The sequence below is a fragment of the Kogia breviceps genome, chromosome 4 (assembly GCF_026419965.1).
Source record: "Kogia breviceps isolate mKogBre1 chromosome 4, mKogBre1 haplotype 1, whole genome shotgun sequence".
In the NCBI taxonomy this organism is placed as follows: Eukaryota; Metazoa; Chordata; class Mammalia; order Artiodactyla; family Physeteridae; genus Kogia; species Kogia breviceps.
The window spans coordinates 12,630,815-12,656,497 of record NC_081313.1 but is presented as its reverse complement, the minus strand read 5'-3'; the positions used below and the strand labels follow the sequence as shown (position 1 = coordinate 12,656,497).

Here is a 25,683-nt window from a genome sequence, read left to right as displayed (position 1 = left end):
TTTTATTCACAGATGACCTTTTGGTTTATATGAAAGTCCGATGGGATCTAAAATTTTTACTACAAATAAAATTTAGCAAGGTGATAGGATAGAAGATTAATATATAAATGTCAATTGTGTTACTATATACTATGAAAAAATAATTAGAAAATTAATTTTTAAATGTTATTTAAAAGAGCATCAAAAAGATTTTCCAGGAGCATAAGGTGGAGTGCATAGGCTCCACAAATTGTTTTCTACAGGTATGGCAAGATGCTACTGTCACTTAACCTGCAGTAGCAGGTGAAATTTGAGAAGTAAGGAGATGGGAGGTCCACCAGGGCGCATCCAGCAAGGAGAACTTCCTTTTGGAGTAGTCTCTGTGGGTCATACACTTGGAGGGCTTTTTGAACCCCAGCTCCCAGCCTGACATCATTGAAACACTTAGATTGCCCAGAAATAAAAAAGACTGGACATTACAAAGCCTGTGCTTTCTTTGAGTTTGAATATGAAGATATTGCCAAGATAGTGACTGAAACAATGAACAACTACCATTTTGGCAAAGAATCTTGAAGTGTAAGTTTGTGTCATCTAAAAAATTACCCAAAGAAATTTTTAAAGACTGGGATGTTCTATTTTCAAAGACATCATATACTACCAGTGGAATAGTAGAAGAAGAATTGAGTACTTAAACAGAAGCTCAAAATGGAGAAGGAATTTAAAAACCAAGAAAAAATAGGAAGAAAAGAGCTAAATTAGGCATAGACTGTGATCTTCCTTCACTGGTCTTATGGAAAAAGAAAAAAAAAATCTCTCAAGGACTGGTTATCAGAGCTCTATGAATTGCCAGCTTTTATCTGAATTGCCAGGTTTTATCAAAGAAGATAAAGAGGTTTTATGTATTCTGACCCTCTGAAGATGATTATGGATAGCCAGGGCCACACAACAGTTTGTACATCAACATTGATGGAGAAGTGAAAATTTCCAAGTGGATGAAACAGAGGGTGATGATGAAATTGTTTTCAAACAGCCCATATCTGATATAAAAGAGGAAATACCAGGGATGTAATCACCTTACACATTCTGGAGCATGAAAGATGAAGAGAAGGCCACCAGTATACACTGATATGCATTCTGAATACATTATATGTATTTCTTCTGAAGATGTGATCATTTTGATATTAGGACTGATTTCTTACATTTTGATACATGCAATGAAATGAGACCATTGGCAAGATTCGGGTAATAGAAATATATTGTTGTTTTGAGTAAATAAGGGAAGTAGTAAGTAATTTTATCTTGCCCACCCTTGCTGAAATGCAAGGATGCATAACCAGCTCACAGTGGCTAGGTTCATGCTACCTCTTTGTTCTGCTGGTCTCTTCTAGTTTCCTTTGCAGATTTCATAGCTCTTCTTAGTTACTCCACTTAGAAGTCGTATGTTAACTGTAGGCTTCTGTACTAAACTGCAGCCTCTGTTGTCAGCACCAATCCTGTTTGACATCTTTACATCACATGGTCTATTAAGCAGTGTACACTTAACCATGAATGGTACTTAAGAGTACAATATCCAATGGTTAATTTAGAAAGATAAATTAAACTGGAGAGTGAAGAAGCATTTCAGTACTACTACAGATTCATTTATTGTATATGACTCATTTTTACTATTATTTTTTTGATGAGCTAACATGGATCAATAAATACCATTTTATAATTGTAGTTACTACGATTTTGTAATAGTTACATCAATGTGGAATTACATTCCAAGATTTAAACACTGCCCAACAAATAAAATTTTTTCTACAATTTATTTGAATGCAAGTGGGACTAAGAAATCTTGAAATAAGATAGGATTTTGCCTCTCAATTAAAAAATATAACATCGAAAATACAATACAGGAATACTTCATTTTATTGTGCTTCACTTTACTGAGGTTGCCATGTACTATGTTTAAAAAAATATATTTATTGATTTATTTGGTAGTGCTGGGTCTTAGTTGCAGCAGGTGGGCTCCTTAGTAGCCGCTCACAGGCTCCTTAGTTGTGGCTTGTGAACTTTTTAGTTGCGGCACGCATGTGGGATCTAGTTCCCTGACCTGGGATCAAACCCGGGCCCCCTGCTTTGGGAGTACAGAGTCTTAACCACTGCACCACCAGGGAAGTCCCTGTACTATATTTTTTTACAAATTGAAGGTTTGTGGCAACCTATGTCAAGCAAGTATATTGGAGCCATTTTTCCAACAGTTTTTTTTAAGTTAAGGTATGTACCTTTTTTTTTTCAGACATACGCTATAGCACATTGAATAGACTTCAGTATAGTGTAAACATAACCATTATATGCACTTGGAAACTAAAAAAATTGTGTGACTTGCTTTATTACAATGTTTGCTGGTTTTTTTAAAAAATAAAATTCACCTTTTATTTAGGTTGAAATAAACTATACAAATTGAATTTCTTCACCAAAAATAACAGCAATATTTTCTGTATTATTCCTAGATAAACTACAAAACATTTATTTTTCTAGGTTTTCTAGGTTTTGCTTGTAAATCAAGATGAGGCAATAGATACAGTCATGGAAAAAGACAGAAGAAAACAGACAAATCAGCTGTCAGTATCCATGGCCTCTGATCCTGCTTTGACCATGAAACAGAAGTGTCCAACATATACCTGCCAAGAATCTTATGAAGATGTAGGCTCAATAAAAGAATGTAAACACCAGCAACAAGATGTGGAACAACAATGGCAGGTTCTTCCATTCAAACTTTGTTCCTTTAACTTCATTTGGTAAAGACAACATTTACACTGAAATCTTTGGCGAGTTCACGTTTCTCAAAAATATGGAACGCTTCACAAATTTCTGTGTCATCCTTTCTCAGGAGCCATGCTAATCTTCTCTGTATCATTCCAATTTTAGCATATGTGCTGCTGAAGCGAGCACAGTGTTTGCTGTCTTGCGATGGTCTGGAACCAAACCCACAATATCTCCAAAGGTATGCCTGTTTTTAGGAATACATTTGCAAAAAAGATGCATAATCTCTTTCGTGAAAATAACAAGACACTGCTGAGAGAAATGAAGATTTAAATGAAGGAGCAGAAAAAAATCCATGTTCATAGACTAGAAAGTAATATTGTTCACATGTCTTTTGTCCTGACATTGATCTATAGATTCAATGAATTCCACGGTGTGATTTGTCAAGAGGATTCTGAAATTTTTTTGGAAATTAAAAGGACCCAGAATAGCAAAAAACTATCTTGAAAGAGAAGAACACAACTGCAGTACTTATGTCCACTTAATTTAAAGACTTACCATAAAGCAACAATGATCAAGACAGAGTGAGTTTGCCAAAACAATAGACAATACAATCAACAATACAAAATAGAGAGTACAGAAATAGACCTACCTGTATATAATGAATTGACTCTCAAGAATGATGTCAAATCTACTAAATGGGGAAAGAAAATCTTTTCCATAACTAAATAATATTGCAACAATTAGATGAATATATGAAAAAACAATTAAGGTCAAGTCCTACCTCACACCATATAAAAAATTAACTAAGTTGAAAATAGCCCTAAACTTTAAAGCAAACTATAAAATTTCTCAAAGAAAACATCAAAGAATATCTTAATGATTTGGGGGCTAGGCAAAGAGTACTTACAGACACAGAAAGTATAAACCATAAAAATTTTAAAAGTGGATAAATTAGACTTCATCACAATTTAATATTTCTACTCATCAAGAAATACTAGGAAGATAATGAAAATATGTTCTCACATTCTGGGTAGAAATTTTAGATAGATAGATAGATGATAGATAGATAAATAGATGATAGATAGATAGATATTTCATCTATCTCTCTGACAAAGACTTGTATCCAGAAATTATAAAGAACTCTGACAACTTAATAATAAAAAGTCAAATATAGATATAGAATATCTATACCCATAATAGAAGTACTATATAATTGCCACAATGGTGGTACTGTTTTATAAAGTGTTGAAATACTAACAGACAGAGGCAGCTGAAAAACTAGAGGGCTACTGTAGCTATTTGAATGCCTGAAGTTATAGGTACTTTTCTCCAATTATTTTAAAAATGTGAATGATGTCCCCAAGGATATTAGGCGTTCACAGTGAAATATTTAAAAAATGGACCACAAGTAAAATTCCAAATTAGCTAGGAGTGAAAGGGTAGAAAGGCCTCTGAATGGAGAGCTGAGATAACTGTGTTTCAGGACCAGCAGCTCTACTTTTCTACTGTGTGAGTTTGACCAAACCAAAGCCTCACTGAGCCTCATTTTCCTTTTGTGAAACATGGAATTTGGACAGTAAACCCCCTAATATTCCTTCCAAATCTAAAATCCTATGATTCATTCACTCATTTCATGCATTGATCGACCATTTGTTGGTAACTATGAGCTACATTTGCTAAGCACCATTAATACACAAATGAATCAAAGAATCTCTACACTTACCGAACTCGATCCAGTTGAAAAGACACATATAAACCACTAAAGACATTTACAGGTGGCTAACGGGATTCAGATCCAAGGGTTGCTCAAGTAGGAGCTGAAAGTGTTGGTATGTCCAGGAGCAGCAAGTGGCCACACATGGAAACGCTGTGGTGTGTGCCAGTGCACCGGGTGATGGAGCATATCAGCAGAGGGGAGCCATGCTCTCAAAGCGTGGGCCACACCAAGGAGCTTGCACTTCATCCCCTAAAGTCTTTTGAGAATCTTCAATATTTCTTTTCTTCTTTTTTTTTTTTTCTTTTTGCGGTATGCGGGCCTCTCACTGTTGTGGCCTCTCCCGTTGCGGAGCACAGGCTCCGGATGCGCAGGCCTAGCGGCCATGGCTCACGGGCTTAGTTGCTCCGCGGCACGTGGGATCTTCCCGGACCAGGGCACGAACCCGTGTCTCCTACATCGGCAGGCGGATTCTCAACCACTGCGCCACCAGGGAAGCCCCTTTTCTTCTTTTTTTAAACAAACATCTGTTTTGAAATAATTTGCCTAGGACTATACTGGGTTGATTATAAATTATTTGGCAGTTAAAAAAAAAGAATATATTCTTTAAAACACTATTTTTAAAAAGTTTCCATAATGAATCTACTCCATTTTGAGGTATTTAGTTTCCATCCTAGAAATATTTTTTCCTTTCTTTTAAATCGGCAGAGTGTCACTCAAAAAACGCTGACACACCATTAGAAATACAAAGTTTTTCCAGGCAGTTTGACTAAATAAAAGACGTGGAGGAGAGTTAGCTTGTCTAACTAAAAGAAAAAATAAATACAGTCTTCTTTGCGGAAAGTAACTATCACTCTCCTTTCCTTTCCCCTTTGTGACACAGAAGAATATGCAGTTCAAGTAGGATAAAAATAAATTTAAAATCATAATGTTTTCAAAAAGCATATGGTTGGATCTGTGATGATTTTCACACAACGAAACCTGTTCTCCTATTTCCATTTATGCTGGCAAACTCGCAGTAAGTTAAACTGGCAGGAACTTCAGCAGGGTAACACTTTGGGACACCGACATAATAAATATGAGTTGGCTAAATATTCAAGCAGACCAATTAAATCTATTTTGTTTTGACTATAACTGAACCACTTGAGCTATAATTCACAATGTGCAGTATATTTAAATATACCATTTATGGGCTATCTTTGTATTGTAAAATGATGCTGCAGGTAAGCACTTATTTAGGCGTACATTTTGAAATATATTTGGAAATACATTTTCAATGTTCACCTCACATAGTCTTTTTTAATAAGATTTTAAAAATATTTATTTTATTTATTATCATTTAATTTTGGCTGCATTGGGTCTTCGTTGCTGTGCGTGGGCTTTCTCTAGTTGCGGCGAGAGCGGGCTACTCTTTGTTGCGGTGCACAGGCTTCTCATTGCAGTGGCTTCTCTTGTTGAGGAGCACGGGCTCTAGGTGCGCGGGCTTCAGTAGTTGTGGCTCGTGGGCTCAGTAGTTGTGGCTCACAGACTCTAGAGCGCAGGCTCAGTAGTTGTGGTGCATGGGCTTAGTTGCTCCGTGGCATGTGGGATCTTCCCAGACCAGGGCTCGAACCCGTGTTCCCTGCTTTGACAGGTGGATTCTTAACCACTGCACCACCAGGGAAACCCCACACAGTCTTATAAAGTCTTCTTAGTAGCCAATGGCCAAATATAGGAACAAAGATCCAATATATATATTAGGATTTGATCAGAAAAATAGAAACTATTGCTAGGTATTTTAAGCAGGAGGGGGTATAAAACAGGGAATTATGGTCTTACACAATTATTGCAAGGTCAAGGAAACTAAAAACAACATCAAACAATCAGAAAGTAGAAGAATCCAAATAAACCTCCACCAGTGATGTATGCTGCCCACAGCATTGCAGAAGGACACCTGACAGCCACTGGCAAAACCCCATATCTGCCATCTGCAGATGCCCAGCTGGTCCTGGAGAATAGTGGCTTCTCTGTATTTTCTACTTCCAAATCTCACACAAATGGCTTCCGTTGGCAGAATTTAAGCCAAATCCCCATTGGCCTGTAAATCTAGTTAACATAGCTTCCAAACTGTCAAGCCCCATGTTACAAGACACAGTTTAAAAGAACAGGGATCATACTACATATCAAGACACAATATCTAGTTGGTTCTCCCTATATCTGTGTTTAAATTTCCAAATAGCAATGATGTTTTTCTTTTCACTGACCTGCTGCAGTCATCCCCCAGTCTAATGAAGATGAACTCACTCTTTCCCTCCAAAGGCAAGGCAGGAAAATTCAAATGTCACTGTACCCATCTCTGGATATTCATTCTTTTTCAGCTCAGTCACAATCCCTATTTAATAGACTATAATTTGCAGACTCAGCTAGAGGTGTAACCACCTACACTCCTTACATAAACTAGTAGGAGAAGATGAAGGAGAAAATTAACTTGGCTAATATAATGTATACATAATATAGCAAGCAAGAATATAAGCACAATTCCTGTAGTCCTTTCTGTGACTGGTCATAATGTGATAATTGGTTTAGAACCTACTTTTTCCATTACCTATTTCATATTTACTTTGTCCTTAGTCAGCATTGAGGTGGTTATGAGCTTTTGCTGGGCAGAGTAACCCTAAATTTCATTCCGGATTGGTCCAAGCCATTAGTTGGGTAGCTCTGATTTTTCGTTAACAATATTGGAAGTATTAAGAGACACACTCAGATAATCCCTGAATTTCATGTACATTTTTCATTCCTTATGGTAGCATCCGTCCTATTTCCCCTTGATAATCAGGATTAGCCAACCCAGTCAGTACAGTGTTTCCTTCTTCTGTTGTTGTTTCAATGACCTTGGAAATCCAATATGGCCAGGTTGCAATCTGAGCTTCAAGTTAAATATGCTCCCTGGTAGAAATTCTCCATTCTTAGGAGCCAAGATCTCAGAATCTGCAGAGCCCGAGTTATGGGGACAGGAAGCAGAACTTTTGACAGAAGTTTATTAAGTGAGAAGATTGAGAAGAATCATGCCCACTTCCACCCCAGTGATTTCCTACTAAAGGAGAAAGCGAACCGTATCATGTACACAGGTATAGGCATTTGGTGTAGCTTCTGCAAGGTAGTATCTACCCGGCAGCTTAAAACAGAGTCTTCCATAGGCCATTCAATTTTCCTATCAGGCTAGTTTCTATTATTGTGAAATTGATACCTTGGTCATGGGTGGTGAATGCATTATCATTATGATAGTGAATAAAGCATCATTAATCTATAGATGACAGTATAGGGAGAAGCATTTGCAGCAAGGAGGCTAATCCATAGCAAGAGGAAATATTTATTCTAGTGAGGACATATCACTACCCACTTCATAATAAAAGGGTTCCAATGTAATCAACCTGATATCAGATGGTTAGTTGCTCTGGAAAATGGTACCATATCAGAGGTTCAGTGTTGGTCTCTGCTGTTTGGCCACTCAGCACTGATCGTGGCCAGGCCTTCCTTTGTTAGAGGAAGCCCAAGTTTTTGATCCCAGTTATAACCTCAGTCCTATTGCCAATGCTGTTTAGTTCATGGACACATAGAGCGAGCACTGAGGTGGGTGAGAAAAGATGCCGATTGACATTCACAGTGAGTAACTTTTGATTAGCATTCCCATGGAAAACAAATATTTTCATACTTTCTGTGCATTCTGAGAGCTCCATTCTTATACCTTCTTGTCACCTAATTCCTTCTAAAGCTTTGACCATCTGGCCAGATTGTTAGATATCACCCATGAATTAGCGTAGATCTTTATCTCTGGTCACTCTCCTCTCATGCACAATGGAAAGAAAGGTGCCTGGAGTTCTTTGAAAGTATTTCTCTTCCCTTTTACCTTTTAGGGCATCCCCTGACGGAGCTATGAATCTGCAACAGTCCAAATATCACCAGTGCTAGCATGTCTCTTGGAACCAGCTTAAACCAAGAGCAGTTATTTCATTCCTCAGTCAACTGGTTAGAGGAAACTCTGCATGAGGATGTAGTGTGAGTTGAGGGAGAGGTAGCAATACATTAGGAATGGTTTCATGAGAATTTGAGTGATCAGCACATTAAATTTTTTAGCCTTGGGAACCTACTGATCTTGTATGTATGTTGCTCCCAGTTGAACTGAAGTGTTTCCATATTGGCCCATCATGTGGTGCATTCTATAATATATCAAGTCATCTTGATATATCAAATACATTATGTCACGGTCATGTAATCATGAGTTTCCTGTGATCAGACAATTAATCCCTATGAGGGCCCAGTAGCAAACCAGGAATTGTTTCTGAAAAGGAGAAAGTTGTGTGCAAACGAGGTTATGTTTTTGCTCTAAAACCCTAGGAGTGGGCTTCCCTGGTGGCGCAGTGGTTGAGAATCCGCCTGCCGATGCAGGGGACACGGGTTCGTGCCCCGGTCTGGGAAGATCCCACATGCCGCGGAGCGGCTGTAGGAGTCTTCACAGTGGGTCTCCTATGGGAGTGTGCCAGTGACTCCTAGAGCATTCCTGTTTGCATCATAGACAGTTCAAGTTCCACTGGATCTATAGGTCATAAGCTGCAGTTGGCAGAGTGGCCTGGACAAGTTGGCAGCCTTGAGGAATGCTTAGTAAATGCATCAGAGCGGCGCACTCAAATATAGTATCCAAAATCCAAAAACGCTCCCAAGCATTTTATTTCTTTCTCGGGGATAAGGAGCAAAAGGTTCAGCAACTTGTCTTTCATATTGAATGTGATAAGTCAACCAGACCAGACCACTATGTCACTAAAAAACTCACTAAGTGGCAGGTCGATGAATTTTAATGGGGTTATCCCTCATCATCTGTCATACAAGTGTCTCAGCAAGGCATCTATGATATTGTCTACATCCTGCTCATTAGATTTTTTTTTTTTTTTTTTGGTACGCGGGCCTCTCACTGTTGTGGCCTCTCCCGTTGCGGAGCACAGGCTCTGGACGCACAGGCTCAGCGGCCATGGCTCACGGGCCCAGCCGCTCCGCGGCATGTGGGATCTTCCCGGACCGGGGCACGAACCCACGTCCCCTGCATCGGCAGGCGGACTCTCAACCACTGCGCCACCAGGGAAGCCCCCTGCTCATTAGATTTTATCATCAATAGAGTGGACATCCTTAAAGTGCTGTGGGATAGTGACACAATGATTTTGTGGATTGGATTATGACAGATAACTACAAAACTGACATAGTTCTGAGATAGATCAGTTAAAGTGTACTACTGTTCCTATAAGGTGAAAGCTAATTGCCTCTAATTTTCTGAGTCAGTGTATGTAAAAAACATTTTATAGATCAATAGCTGAATACCAGGTTCCAGTAGTTGCTGTAATTAGAGTGAATATCAGCTTCTGTTTAAAATAATCCCTTTATTCTCCAAGATTCATCTGCTTTTTCCACAGGCTAATTAGGGAAATTAAGTGAGGGATGTAGTTAGACTGAACTCTCTGCCATCTTTCAATGCTTTGATGGTGATACTAGTCTTTACAGTCTCCCCAGAGATGTGTTGTTGACATTTGTTTGCTTTGATAGTGGCTGTAAGGTTTCCAATTGTCACTTCCTCCTAAAATAGCCCTGTCTCCGAGAAGGAATTCTATCGTTTACTATGTCTAAATCAAGTAGGTATTCAGGAACAAGGAAAATAACCTCTGTGGTTTTGCAGTTCCTCTGGGACCTCCATAAGTCTCCTCTCTGACAGGTGGAACAGAGTTGAATTTCAGTTTCCCATTTCATCTCAGGGAAACTGTCCAATAAATCTCCAAATGTCCAGGTAACTCCATTTTTCAGTGCACATTCACGATGTTGAAAAACCAAATGTCTTGTGAGGAAGGCTAGAAGGCAGATTTACAGTGAATGTATGTGGCAGTGTCACAGGGTCTTCTCTCAAGAGAACATGGCCTTCCTTTAAGCAAAGCACTCTCGGTCCATGAATTGATTCACATCTGGGAATGGATTAGGGGTGAGGGTGCAGTACCACTTTCTACTGTGTTGAATTAAGACCTAGATTTTATTGGATTCTATATTTTAAGTAACACTTTAGCAGGCTTCCCATTTTGTTTTTCAGCCTTACAGACACCATAATCAATTAGCCACTGCTAAAAAATTTGCAAATCAAACCATTTTGATTACCACCCCAACCTTGCAGCCAATTTCAGTAACAGTCCCCATTTGTTCCTGGTGCTTGAGTGTAGCCAGAAGCTTCTGCTACTCTGGGATGTCCTTATTTTTTAAAGTATGGTGCCGTTTCCTTGATAGTATCTCCCACCATCATCCCTGATTTGTAAAGAGCAGTCACTAAAAGCCTCAAGGATGTTTTGTTCTCCTCATCAGTGTATTTTTCCAAAGTCTTTAGAAAACAATTATTTTCTGGATCCTCATGGGACACATGGTAAGGGAGCTGATGAATTGATTGCTATGAATGATAAATTCATTCCAACATTCCTGCCTCCTTAAGCCTTTGAGTTCCTTCCTCTTCATTGTGTCAAGGAAGTTCTGATATCTCAACTTCATTTAGTGTAGGATGACTCTGAGTCTAGGTTTCAATCAATCAATGAAACTGTAAGAGTCATTCCCAGCTATCTGAACCACATATTAAATCCAGAAACCTTTGTGTGTGCAATGAATAACAATAAATTTGACCTATATCAATGCTATGTTCCTTATTCCCTGGTCTTAACGGCTTAGGTTCCATTCCTCACACATATTCCCTAAGTTTCCCTTAATATAAATTAGCAAAAATTTTACAATTCTTTTGGTGTGTATGCTATCTCCTGCTGGCTCTCAATTTGTACTCAAATCCTTGCCACTGGGCTCTAATTATGGACTAGAGACAGGAGAGACATTGGGAGTGGGTTGTGAGGAGAATCCCATCTCTTTGTGCATGATGGTCTCGGGTGAAGTCATTGTAGGATCATCAAGGAAGGGGAGGAATGATTGAGGAAGCAGCTCGGCAGTGGCCCTGGCTTCTAGGAAGGGAGGCTCAAAAGGGATCAAAATATTCAAAGTCATTAGAATCCATACAAAATCCATACATTCCAGTTGCCAGGATCCCACTCTTGCTTAATCCCTAATTTTCACAAAAGAGACCTGATGAAACTGAGAAATCAATTGGTGTTTAATTTCTATGACCTATAGGATCAAATCTTAAGCCTGGTTTTTGGATACTTTGGTTCTATGACTGTAAGAGTTGAGAAATATCTTTAGGAAAGTTATTAAGGCTCTCTGCTTCTTTGAACCATAAACCTGTCATTATCTGACTCACCTTTCCATTGCAGTACACAGCAATCAAATGATTCCAAAGTCAGTATAACAATCATTTCCACTATAATGTTGTATTGGAATAGCTACTTCATCTTCCAATGTCCTTCCTTTCAATAGTCATGTAGTTACAAGTGTCTTCAGATGTTACGTTAAGCAAATGTTTTGTCTCTGTATGCTGAGAACTGCCCAAAGCCCAGTTTTCACTGGCAATGAGATAATTACTGCCTTCAAATCTAACCCAGTCAGATAACCAATTCCAGATTCCCATCTATGAGGTTCTGTATTTGTATCAAACTTTGGTATCAAATTCTTTGTCCAAGAGCTTCAGTCAAGAAATTGGAAACCATTGTTGATATGCGTAGGCATTAGAGGCTCGCACAGTCATTGAGAGAGTCAGAGGAGTGAAAATCAGAGAAGCTGCTACTAGTCAGCTATCAGAATACTGGAATCCCAGAAAGCAGGCACTGGATGAGCTCAGATGCCAGCAGCATGGCAGCAGGTGATTCTAAGAGATCACCAAGAAGCCATTGGCAACGTTCTATAGACATCTGCCGCTAGAGAATAGAAGCTTCTCTTCTTCTAACTCGCAAGTCTCACCAAGAACCTCTAAACAGCAAAGTCTAAATGGAACCCTGCTGACAAGGAAGTCTGGGCTTTCCACCCCTGCAATACATAAAAGTGTTTATAAAGTAGGGATGGTACTGAGTTTCAACATAGCATTTCTGACACAATGACAGTGGAGAAAACATAAGGTCTCAAGTATTGAACTTCTTTTCAGAATGTCTCAAATCCAGTGAACTAATCATAATCAAATGTGAATTCAATTCTATAATTCTAGATGGGTGAATTTGATCAATATTCTTAATCCTTAAACTTTCATCTCCTCCCCTATAATTGGAGTTAATTATGTTGAATTTTCCTAATTTTGTTGTGAAGATTTAATATACATTCAAGGAGTCTGAAACAAATGTAAGCAATTATTATTGAATAATATGATATAATAATGTTTCATTTAAGTGAATGTTTTACATCTAAACACATTTCTGTGCATATTATGTTTTGTATCTTAATAAAAAACAAGTTTTAGAGCTGGGAATAACTTATTATAAATGATATAGGCAGAAAAACTAATATATATATAAATAAGAAAATTCCAGGTAGAGTGAGATTAAATATCATATCTCTAACAATGTATAGCTAAACTTAAGCCTTCTGCTTTGCAGTATCTCATTTTATTTATAAATATAGATTTTTGATGATATCAGAACTATGTTTTTGTGAGCAGTTTATGTACAATCTGGAATAAAGTAAAATAATTAATTTTGAATGCCTTACCTTAGAAAAATAATACCATATGGGTCATGAAAACATGACTTATATTAGTTTTAAAGCCAGAAATTAAGTAGACATTAACATTGATAATTCTAATTCAAATTGTGATATTTATTCCAATTTAAATCTCTTAAGAGATTCATTCAAGAGTTAAATGGGCAAGTTACATGATATCTTCAGGCTGTGTTATTGAAAACAAGATTGATAAGTAAAATTTTATATTTTCTACCTCTATAAAGAAGACTTTAATTGATGTTAAATGTTTTGCTTTGTTGGAAATTTTCCATTTTATTACCCATCTGATAATCTAAATTAGTCATCATTGAGTTGTAAACAGAACTACCTGTTTTATAACTTTGTTCTTTTTTCTTGTGTTTAAAGCTTTTCTAATTATAACAATAGTCTAGAATGAAAAATAAAAAAGTGGGTGCATGTAACTAATTGTATAGTATACTTTTTAATTATTCCCTTTTCCTATTTTAAGCTTATTGTCTGTAGTTACATGCTCCAAACGTTCATTAGGGGAACCATGTTTCAGTGTAATGGATTTTTTTTTCTTTAAGAAAATGGCAGCAAAATACAAAGGACATTTACTGTTTTCTGAAAGTGACTTTTGAGTGGAGGAAATGTTACTTATTGATGTATAAATTGCCCCTTATTTTTCTACTTCACACATGTATTCTTTCTCCAATGACATTAGAACAGAATGTGTATTGGAAACATATCTGTCAATATGCATTTCCAGATCAAGTTGTACAGAGATAACCATGTAACCCTATGATTGGTTTGTTTCAGGATCTAATATAATGTCTAAAATATATGTCATCAATGAATTAGACTCTCAGAGAAAAGAGTGCAATGCTAATAACTGACAGACAAAACTTCATTTTAAGACAAAAGTCAGAAGAAAACATAAACAGTACACTCTTTGACATTGGTTTTAGCAGCATTTTTTTGGATCTGCCTCCTCAGGCAAGGGAGACAAATGCAAAAATAAACAAATGGGACCTGATCAAACTTAAAAGCTTTTGCACAGTGAAAACCACCAACAAAATGAAAAGGTAACCTACTGAATGGGAGAAGATATTTGTAAATGATATGACCAATAAGGGGTTAATATCCAAAATATACAAAGGTCTCATACAAATCAACATCAAAAAAACCAAACAACCCAATTAAAAAGTGGGCAGAGGACCTGAATAGACATATTCCAAAAAAGACAAACAGGTGGCCAACAGACACAAGAAATATGCTCAGCATCACTCATCTTCAGGGAAATGAGAATCAAAACCACAATGAGGTACCACCTCACACTTGTTGGAATGGCTATAAGACCACAAAAAAGTGTTGGTGAGGATGTGGAAAAAAGAGAACCCTCTTGCACTGTTAGTGAGATTGTAAATTGGGGCAGCCACTATGGAAAACAGTATGGAGATTCCTCAAAAAATTGAAAACAAAGCTGCCATATAATCCAACAATTTCACCTCTGGGTGTTTAACTGAATTAAACAAAACCACAAATTTGAAAAGATAATAGGGACTTCAGTGTTCATGCAGCATTAGTTACAATAATCAAGGTATTTAAGCAACTTAAGTGCCCATCAATAGATGAATGGATGAAGATGTCTTTTATATATATATACACACACACACATATATATACATATATATATAATTTATATATATAAATAATGGAATATTACTCAGCCATAAAAAATGCAATCTTGCCATTTGCAACAACATGGATGGATCTAGAGGGTATTATGCTAAGTGAAACAAGTCAGACAGAGAAAGACAACATGTGATCTCATATGTGGAATCTAAAAAACAAAACAAACAAACAAAACAAAATGAAACCAGATTCACAGAGGCAGAAAAAATAGGTGGTTGCCAGAGGGTCGGGGGATGGGACTGGGGGAGAACTAGATGAAGGGAATTAAGAGGTACAAATCTCTAGTACAAAATAAATAAGCCATAGGGATGTAATACACAGCATAAGAAACATGGTCAATAATATTGTAGTAGTTTTTTATGGGGACAGTTGGTTACTAAACTTATCATGGTGATCATTTCACAATGTATGCAAGTGTCAAATAATTAGGTAGAACTGAAACGAACATAATATTGTACATCAACTATACTTCAATTAAAAAAAAAGTCATTCCTAAGAGGATCAAAATCTCTGTCCCCATATCACATAAATAGAAAGCTAATGATATGAATGAGTCCTGACATAAGGGAAGGGTCCCTTGGAATTGACAACGAGTCTTCTAATGATTCCAAGTTGATTGCATCCTGTTTCTCTAACTAGTCCATATATACTCTGGAATTATAGAGAGCATTATTTATTACTCCTTAGTATAATCTAAATAAGAGAGCCATTCTTCAGCCCAACTAGAGGTCACTGGAGCAATATATATTGTGCTTATTTCCAGCTCCTTACCCCTATTAATTTAAAACTAATGAAAAAGGCAACCTCCAAGTTGTGGGAGGGTGAGAATAGTTATAAAAGGCCCTTCTGGAGAGGTGTTTCAAAGAGGGGCTTGGCAATTCTATCCTCTCACCTTAGCAATGATAGAGGTTGGGGCTTATATCTGTCCAGGTAATCAACCCCAATTGCCACAGCAGGTAAGTTTGAGGAACTTAACACACGAAATGTTTAAATTTGCGTACATGAGGTCCAGGGCAGGTCCAAGTGGCCCATCCTGTCCTTCTGCCACATTGATCTTCCCAAGTCACCATGGCAAGAAAGGAGAGAGCTGAAGAATCTTGAGGGGTATACTAATGGGCCGGGTTTAGAAATGACACATCACTTCTTTCCATATCTCAATGGCCAGAACCAAATGCAACGGCAAAGGAGGTTGGGAAATGTGGAGGAATAGAGAGATCAATGATCAAATCCCCAATTCTTAGGCACTATTCATGCCTAAGAATGAATAGTGCTATAACTCGTGTTTTCTCTCTCTCTCTCTCTCTCTCTCTCTCTCTCTGTCTTTCTCTCTGTCTCTTTCAAGTATCAGATAATGAGAATGCCATTTTACTTCGGATTTACACTTGGGAACTTTCATACCCACTAAGTCCTTTCCTCCCACTAAGGGGAGGCAGGTGTGGGACTCCTCAGGTATCACACAAACCACAGGCAGCCACTATGCGCAATTGTTAGATGTTTTCCATATATCTGCAGGCCTGGCTCTTCTGCTGCCCAGAGATGTCCTTATGCCATTATCTTTCTAGCTGAGGAGTAATGTCACCGGCTCACCCGTGCTTCTGGCACAGCCTGCCCAACTCCGTTTCTCCATAGCTCCTAAAAGGCTGCCATTTCTTAAAGATATCTGTGCCACGCAATGAAACTCAGCTGTAGGGAGCTGTCTAGTTTTTTTTTTTTTTTTTTTTTTTCCCACAGCAATGGTGCAAGAATGTGTCCCACTACAGCCTTGGCTTATTTTGATGGCTGTTCAACTTCAGTCCCCAAATGTGGGCAAGAATAAGGAGTAAACTCGGTCCTCTTTCTTCCTCTCTTCTACGATGTGAGAGGAATAACACTCTCTTTCAGAATCATAAGCTACACTCTGCTCTCCCCCCAGTCTTATAAAGCAACTCAGCTTCTCTCAGGAACCCAGTCTTTTTCATGTCCACTTATTACCAACCACTTCTTATAGGATTTGACAGCAAGTTTATCTCAAATTTTGTGGGTGTTTCCTAGGAAATTTGCTACAATGGCTACAAAAATTGTGTTTACTAAATTTATAGCATAGTCTAGGACTTTTACGTTTGCTTAAAAGCATTAATTTCTGCCATATTAAGAGGAGGTTTTCCAGAAAAGTCTTGGTGATGTTCAAAATGTTCTTCATCTCCTTTATTTTAGAATCTTCTAGCTTGATGTAAGCTAATTACATGGGAGAGTGTGGCGGAAGAAGTGCAATTTGGAAACTTTTGTTTTATAAAGATCTCACCTGCAGGACTGACATTTAATACTTAGCTTATCTTCTTTATCTTGGAATTGGTCAACCATTTTCATTGGATGGTGAAATCCTTAAGGGTAAGAATCATAACTTCTTTACCTTCATGGGACTCAACAGAACATAGCATTGTTCTGTGCAAATAATGGAAATTAGGTTAAAATCATAGAAATAATTAGAAAAATAATTTCCCATCTATCTTCATGCCTTTAGTATTCCATAAAAAGACTTAGTAGCATGTGTGTGTGACAGAAAAGTAATGTTTTTGACATTGAGATTAGATGTCTTTTCTGTATTGTTTAATATTGTATCTCTATTACTCATACCACTGACTGGCATATATCAATAGTAAGCTCTCAAGGGTTAAATGAATAAATAAAAAGCAAAGGTTCATTATCGAAAAAGAAACATTTTATTTTGGATGAAGAATATCTTAACATTGCCACCTAACTATTTGCATTTCTTTGAGTCATGCTTCACATTGTATCTTGATCTATATTTACTTAAAAAAAATAAAAATAATATGTAAGTTTAAAGATTTGTATAACTACTCTAAATAGGTTTTTAGGAAAACTTGTAATTATTGATGTATCATCTTTCTACTTCTCTTTTGACTCCTACTTAAGGAGAAACTTCTAAATTTTTGTTTATTTCAAATCTAAAGACATCAAGCTGTAAAACAAAGGTATTGGGCTTAGTTACCCATTAACAGGAGTAAGAAATCACTCAGTCATCCAAGAAAATAATTAAGCATCCTTTCACAAATTAAATCTTGTACCTGCAAATTATAATATGCAAATCAAATATCACACACTACTTTAATCATTTCACATATAAAAAAACTAGAGCACAGAAATTTCTGCAACTTGCCCTGGCTTTGTTTCCAGGCTTACAATCTCATTTTTTCACTCTGTCTTGGCAATTCCATAGATGAGTCCTTTGGTCATTTCTTCTGCCTAACCCAGGACCTCTCACTGGACCTTGACTTTTCAGCAGTCCCTAATTGCTCTGGGTACAGCACAACTCAGCACCCAGCCAGAGCCTTGCATGGGATAGGAACTCAGTAAATGGCTTTTACTTGAATTAAGCTGCTGTGATTACTAGATCATTAATAATTGTACAGAGGAACTTCTATTTTCCTTCCTTTCCTTTGTGTCCACACTTTATAAAGGGAAGAATCAAGAAAGGTTCTTCACTCCATCCAGATAAACATATACATGCAAGGATCACACATATTTTAAAAATATAAAATAAAATGAGAGGGGGGAACCAGTTCCCTTTTCATCGTTCAGAGATTTTAAGAAGTATAATGTTTCATATTATAATGAATAACAAAACTGATCCCAAGTGGAATTACAATGGTTTAGGTTTCAGGGAGACAAAATAGTTCTCAAATTATTTTTTTTTCTGGCCCTGTCAATCAACCAGAGTCCAATAGTTAATTTTTAAAATCAGGATGATAAGCAAGTGTAGATCCATAAGTTATCTTAAATTTCTCCCTCTCCCTAACCGTTATCTAATCAGTTCCCGGATCCTGTAAATCCTCCTCCTTAATATCTCTTAAGCCTTTACCACTGCCACTGCTTTATCTCAGAACCTTATCGAATCTCAGTTGATTTCTAACTCTTCTCCCTGAATCCAGTTTCATTTCTGTCCATTTCAGCCTCAAATCTACATCAAGAATGATTTCTCTAGACTCAGAATCAATCATGTCATCTTTGGCTTAAAATTTCTCTGTGTCTCCAAGGAAATCATGCAATGAGTCCCCTGGTAAGACATTATGTCAAAGGAGGTTCCGAAAGCCCTGGATAGCGGTGCTGTCTGAGGCTCTACGGACAGAAAACGAACAGAGAAAAATGTTACGATGCACGACAACTTTCAGTGCCCAAAGATAGGCATTACTTAAATAAATAGAGTACATCCTAAAGGGGGGATGCCATGCTACCACTAAAATTCATTTTAAAAATGAATATTTAATAATCTATGGAAAGATATTCTAAAGCTAGTCTTATGAGAAAAAAAGCATGTTATTACTTCAAGGTATTTTCAAATTCAATTTATGAGCTTGATAGTACACAACTTGGTAATAGGTTATAGGTTTTAGGAAGAGGAAACTTTCTGAATTGAGCAACTAGGTCATTACAAGTGCCATTTTGCTGAGAAAAAAAAGGAGTAGCAAGCCTCTAAGGGAAATGTTAAGTTCCATTACTGAATCCGTGACATTTCTTTTAAGACTTTGAAGTGGGTCACAGAGAGCCTACAGCTACAATATCCCCCCTTTAGACTAATTGTGTCATTCAAAGGGCGAAAGTCACCAGCACCTTTCAGCTATAGAAGCATGGTAGAGTTCAGACAGACTGGACCAGAATGTCCTGGTCCCAGTGAACTGCCCAAGTGAAACCGTCAATGTTTCAAGTCCCAACTCGGCCACTTTTTAGTTTCCTGACATGGGGCTACTTTCACTAACCAGCCCTCACCTCATTGTCCTCATCTACTCAATGCAGATGATAATAGTACCTACTCAGAGAATTACTGTGGCAAGGCACACAGACCAGTGATTTTCAATGGGGGCGATTATATCCTCCGGGGTCGTTTGGCCTTATCTGTATACATTTTTGGTTGTTGCAACTGGGGTGGGACATTCTACTGGAATTTAGTGGCTAGAGGCCAAGGATGCTGTTAAACGTGCTACAATGCACAAGGCTGTCCCCTCCCCCAACTCCACCCAAAGTCAGTGGCACCTAGCTTTGACAGAGCTTGTCATATAATAAACTCACACAGGATTAGCTATTATTATTATGTTCTTAGCTCATATACCTCTGGATTTTCTTTTTATCTCTGCTGACGTTAACAAAGCAGAATTCTTATAACGTGAATACTTTCTATGAAACAGTTTCCATTTCTTCGTCAGCAAATAATTTCATTCTTCATCCAACACATAAAGCATACTCACTGCCATCTCCCAGGAAGAAAACACAAAATTCCATCTTGTCACTATGTGCAGCTTAATGTCCAGGATCTGTGGGTATCATGCAGTCCCACCCATCAGTCAGTCCTACCCAGATGTGTCACTGGTCCCCTGGAGACTAAAGAAGCATGCCCACCACACACCCCAAGACTGAAACCTGACTCAGTGCTTCTCAAACTGTCTGTGAGGAAGAACTAACCTTGCTCCCTCATTAATTTTTTCCCCTAATCCATCACAGACTGATACTTTAAAATCTTAACGTAAATGAATTACTAGAAAATATAAAATGAAAAAAAGACATGCAAAATACATCTTGATCTTTTATTACTTGATTCAACAGTCATAAAATTACATTTCAGTAGATATAATGATAATAAATGTAGTATAAAGAAATCAAAAAGCTTGCAAAGTTATACCCACTGCTCATTGAAAGTATATACATAGGAGATTAATGTATGTAATTACTATTATACTAAGTAAAACAGTGAATTCTATATTAAACATTTTTATACGAACGTTGAATAAACACTGTACATATCAACATACAAAGTTTTAAGTGTGAAAAATGAGCTTGTCTCTGGTTTGTTAATTCACATGATCTAGGTCAGATTGACAATAACACCTCTCAGGAGACAATGTGTATCTAAAGTGCTACTACGTTTTGTGTCATATTTTCAATATTCGTTTTCAAGTCTTCAGAATTAACCACTTCCAGTAATTTATCCTGCAAAGTTATGGTAACATTTAAATCCTTTTTTGATCAAAGAAATGGACTTTCTATGTATTTTCCTTGGATGGAAAGCAGTAATCAAAATGTTCTATCATGCAGGCTATTCTCAGCATGTGAGCTACACAGTCACTGAGGATAGAGGAGAAGAGAGAACGTTTGTGTGAAGCAAGATTACAGGCCAAATTTGCAAAGCTGTACATCAGTTGCCCAGATTTGCAAAGCTGTACATCAGTTGCCCACATTCTGTTGGTGAGAATGAACCACATCAGCCCACCCAGATAAGCACTGTTAGACCTTCTCAGTTATTTGGATCCACTGTTACAAGCAATCTGATCAGAGAGAGATCCAGATGCTCTCCCAAATCAAAATGAGAAGTCAGGAAAGGTTTCCTGAAGGAGGTCGCATCTGAAGGAATTCATTGCTGATTATTATGGACTGAATGCTTAAGTCCCCCAGTAATTGACAGGTTGCAGCCCTAACTCCCCGATTGTGATGGTTTGAGGAGATGGGGCCTTTGAGAGGTGATTAGGACTAGGTAAGGTCATGAGGGTGGAGCCCCTATGATGGGATTAGTGTCCTTCTAAGAAGAGGAAGAGAGACCAAAACCCTTCTTCTCTCCACCTTGTGTACCCAGCAAGAAGGCATCAGTCTGACAACCAGGAAGAGGGTCCTCATCGGCTACAGAATCAGCAGGCACGTTCATCTTGGCCTTCCAGCCTCCAGAACCATGAGAAGTAAATGTCTGCTGTTTAAGCCGCCTGGTCTACGGTACTTTGTTGCAGCAGCCAGAGCTGACGAAGGTACTGGTTGGGTGAAGGAAATGTGCAGAGGTAGTGTGAGTAGCAAGTATCCCCTGTGGCCCTGGGCTCTGAGATTCCATTTCCATAGTCACAAATGTCCTCTAAGAATCAAATGAGAAAATGTATTTAAGAGTTCTCAGGGAGGGAATTCCCTGGCAGTCCAGTGGTTAGGACTTGGCACTTTCACTGGCCCAGGTTTGATCCCTGGTTGGGGAATTAAGATCCCACATGCAGTGCAGTGTGGCAAAAAAAAAAAAAGTGGAAAAAAGAAACAAAAAGATGGAACAAACAAACACACAGAGTTCTCAGGGAGTTAAAGGCATGAAAATATAAGGATCATTAAGAAATTGGTATGACCTGTAACATGTGCAATTGACATTCTGACTCTCCCTGCACCACTAAGCAAACTGCATTTTTTTTTCTCCATGGGGATAAATGTGACTAGTAGCTGCAAAACCGGGTAACCAACAGCTTTATCCTAAAATACAGGCCATTCCCATTGTAAAATATTCACACACTCAGGTCAAATGTCATTAAGCCAGTGTCCTAATTGGGGGACCTAAATCTGTACAAAGAATTAAGGTTCTTGACTCTTATCTAAGATGTTTATGTAACTTTGCAGGTGCAAATCTTTCATCTGCCTCTGGTAAGCGTTCCATGGTTTATTGGGTTATTTGGCAGTTTTTTCCTCAAGGAGGTAAAAGCTGAACATTAACCATATGAAGATATATCATGTACCTGTCAACCCTTTTGAAACTCAGTGAACAGCTTTGATAAGTCTAAACTCTATCTGACATGTCTTGCTTTTTCATTTTGCACTGAAGTTCCTACGGACTTTCTCTTCTTACGCTGTTTCCAACTCTAGAAACCGTGTTCTGTTAAGTGAATTTGTAAGAAGAGTGAGAAAACACTGAGAGACAGATTTGAATTAGATACAAGGACTCCTCTAAATGCTTTTGCTGATAGAAAGAAAAGGTTATTTCACTCAAAATATAGAGTTTTCTGGAATTGATGGAATTTCTGTCACCACATTCAAATTATGTTTACCAAGAAGTGAATAACGGGTCTCAAAGTTCCTGAACAACTGACTTCTCAGTAATGCGTAGACTCAATATTCAGTTTCTTAGTTTCCGGATTCATGGTTTAATTGGGTCACCTTAAAAGAGCAAGTTCTGTATTTAACTACATAGAGATAGTAAAATCTTTCTACAGTTTAAGATTTGGGTTTAGAACATTATTTTCCCAGTAACTCATTTTAGGCTTGACTTCTAAAAAGCTGTATTTGAAAGTTTAGATATTAGATACTTAGCAAATTCTACTTATGCTTCAAATTGTGTCCATGAACCGATATCAAATATATCTCCCCTTGTGGCAACGTTTGAACACAGTCCATAAATTGGATAGTAGGATTGTAGTAATGTTAAGTTCTTGGTTTTGGTAATTATATTGTGGTTACACAAGAAACCATCTTAACTAAGTGATCAAAGTTATTATCACCAGTAAATTGGACAACTAGTTATCATTTCCCCCTTAACAGGGGTACACTGGGAAGGACACAGCATCACTTCTGGGTGTAGATGCCAAAAATGCACAGCCTGAATCTAACTATGAGGAAATAGCCAAACCCAAGATTAGGGCTATTCTACAAAGTAACAGCCTTGTACGCTTCTAAAATGCCAAGGTCATGAAAGACAGAAGACTTGAGAAACTACTTCAGCTTAAAAGAGACTAAAGAGACAAGAGAATTAAATGCAATGTGTGATCTAGATTGGATCGTGGACCAACCCCTCCTCCCATCCCTGACTCTTTTGCTATAAAGGAAATTTGTGGCAAAACAAAACAAAACAAATATAGCTTCCCAAGAGAAAATTCTGCAAAGGATGATGTTCATGTTGTTATATTTCCTACTGTAAACATAAGAATCTTAATTCATACATAATCCACCTAGACCAGGAATATTCATATTAATAACACCATATAGCTGCCTGAACTTAGAACTTTATGAAGATGAATGAAGGAACCTGTAGAATATGACCAAACTCAGATTTTGTGAAAATCATAATCAGCTTCTTAAATACAGTTTCTAGGTATGCTGACATTTTGAAATATTAATGAATTTTTTTTTATGGAGAAGACTCTTTATTTTCTGCACCACAATTTTATAACTTAATAGCAACATTTTCTGACTTTCTTCTCTAATTATCTTGTTAATAGGTGTCCTTTTTTCCTTTTCAATTAGATCTTTATTTTTATTTATTTTTTGTATCTTTATTGGAGAATAATTGCTTTACAGTGGTGTGTTGGTTTCTGCTGTATAACAAAGTGAATCAGCTATACATATACATATATCCCCATATTCCCTCCCTCTTGCGTCTCCTTCCCACCCTCCCTATCCCACCCCTCTAGGTGGTCACAGAGCACCGAGCTGATCTCCCTGTGCTATGCGGCTGCTTCCCACGAGCTGTCTAGTTTACATTTGGTAGTGCGTATATGTCAGTGCCCCTCCAATGAATGTATTGTTGATAGCTTATAGTCCCTCTATTCCTCTGCCCCCCTTACATTCAGATAGGCACTTTGCACCTTTGTCTCCCAGAAGTGGAGCTTCCGCAGGAAGCAGGGCTATCAGAGAAGATGTTTCTGGTTCTCAAATTTCCAAACTCAGAGAAAATCAGTAGATTTGAGAGAATGTCTGTTGAAGAAAAGAACATCTTCTGCTCTATGCTCTCCCCTCCTCCCCTTCTGCAAACTAGGAAACAGTCTTCCTAATCTTTGGAGGTAGAAGAGATGGAGAGGGACAGCAATGAGAAGCTTGTGGGTCTCCATGCAGGGGCATGGACTTTGCCTTTCCCTCTACCTCCCAGCTATGGGGAGCAGAGAGAGTTCACATGGCCATTCCCAGAGGGATATAAGGAGGCAGCAAGATCCCCAGGTAATAACTGCTGTAGGTGCATTCAAGCAGATGGGGTCCTAGACAAACACAGGGTGTCCACAGTCTAGGGCGGAGCATGAACGGCTCAAAAATTCCCAAGGATGGGAAGTGGAGGCAGCTTCTGTTGATGTCCAATGTGGTAGCATGCAAAGAATGACCCTGAAATCGCAAAGAGAAGGACAGAGCTGAGAGACCTTGAGGTGAGCTTGAGGGGTGAGTCAGTAGGACCCTTAGATGGATCTTTAGGGACAGGACGGGCAATAGAGCAGAGGAGATTATGACAACCAAATTAATGGAAAACCAGTTCCTTGCCCCCAGCCTAGTGAAGAACATAACACAGTTCCCTCAGTATGTAGACATACACTTATGGAAAAAGGGATAGAAGTGGTGAGATAAACTTCAGTTGTCTGAGATTAAATTTCCACTATGTGATGGAACGAGAGCTCCAAACAGAATTAAGTTCATTTTTTAAAAAGTAATGGAAGTTGTATTGTAGAGCACTTGAGTTTGTGACCTGAAATTCATACCTTGCTACTTAAGAGTATATTTTGAGTCTTCTGAAATCAGTCTATAGTTCCTCTTCATGATGGAGCATAACACAACTTTTATTAGGGTTAAAGAAATCATGCTGGTTGAGTATGGACCCTATTCAAGGTGCCCATACATCATCCATGAGATGGTATGGGGTGGCCATATCTAGCTTTGAGCCTCTGTTACTAAATCTTAGTAAAAATATTCCAACATGTATACTTAAGGTATACCGTTTAAGGACTGAATCTGTGCCAATATATTCAATACAAGGCTTCGATTTCATCCAAAATTCTATGCAAAATCATAGCTCTGGCTGTGTTTCCTCACTGCCTTTCTCTCTAATCTCAGGATTCTGTGTCTGCCAGCAGCTTCATTCAGTCTCTTTGTGGGAACCAATGCTTTTTCTCTCTCTGGCAGCTGTGTTCTCTCTGTAGGATCATCAGTCTTCTGCAGGCTGTGTGGAGAGGATGGGTTGTTAAACTCTTTTGGCAGAAAAAGGCACTTCCTGCTCTAAGAGAAAGCTGAACGTGAACCGCACACTGCGCAGAAACGTAGACACCATGACACTTCGTGCACAGCACAGCTCACCTCCCACCACTGGTCACGCTCGCTCAGAGCCTAACTGCCTCCACCCTCCTTGACCTGGACCACATGGGCTACATCGACTTCTCAGCTGATGTCACATCCATTTGAGA

General features: G+C 38.2%; 1 non-coding gene across 1 annotated transcript; it reads right to left on the bottom strand.

Moving 5' to 3' along the window:
- Nucleotides 1-2,809: 2,809 nt before the first annotated feature.
- Nucleotides 2,810-2,916, bottom strand: LOC131756431 (U6 spliceosomal RNA). Its single transcript, XR_009335615.1, has one exon. It is a non-coding gene; the product is annotated as a U6 spliceosomal RNA (small nuclear RNA).
- Between the last annotated feature and the right edge of the window lie 22,767 nt (nt 2,917-25,683).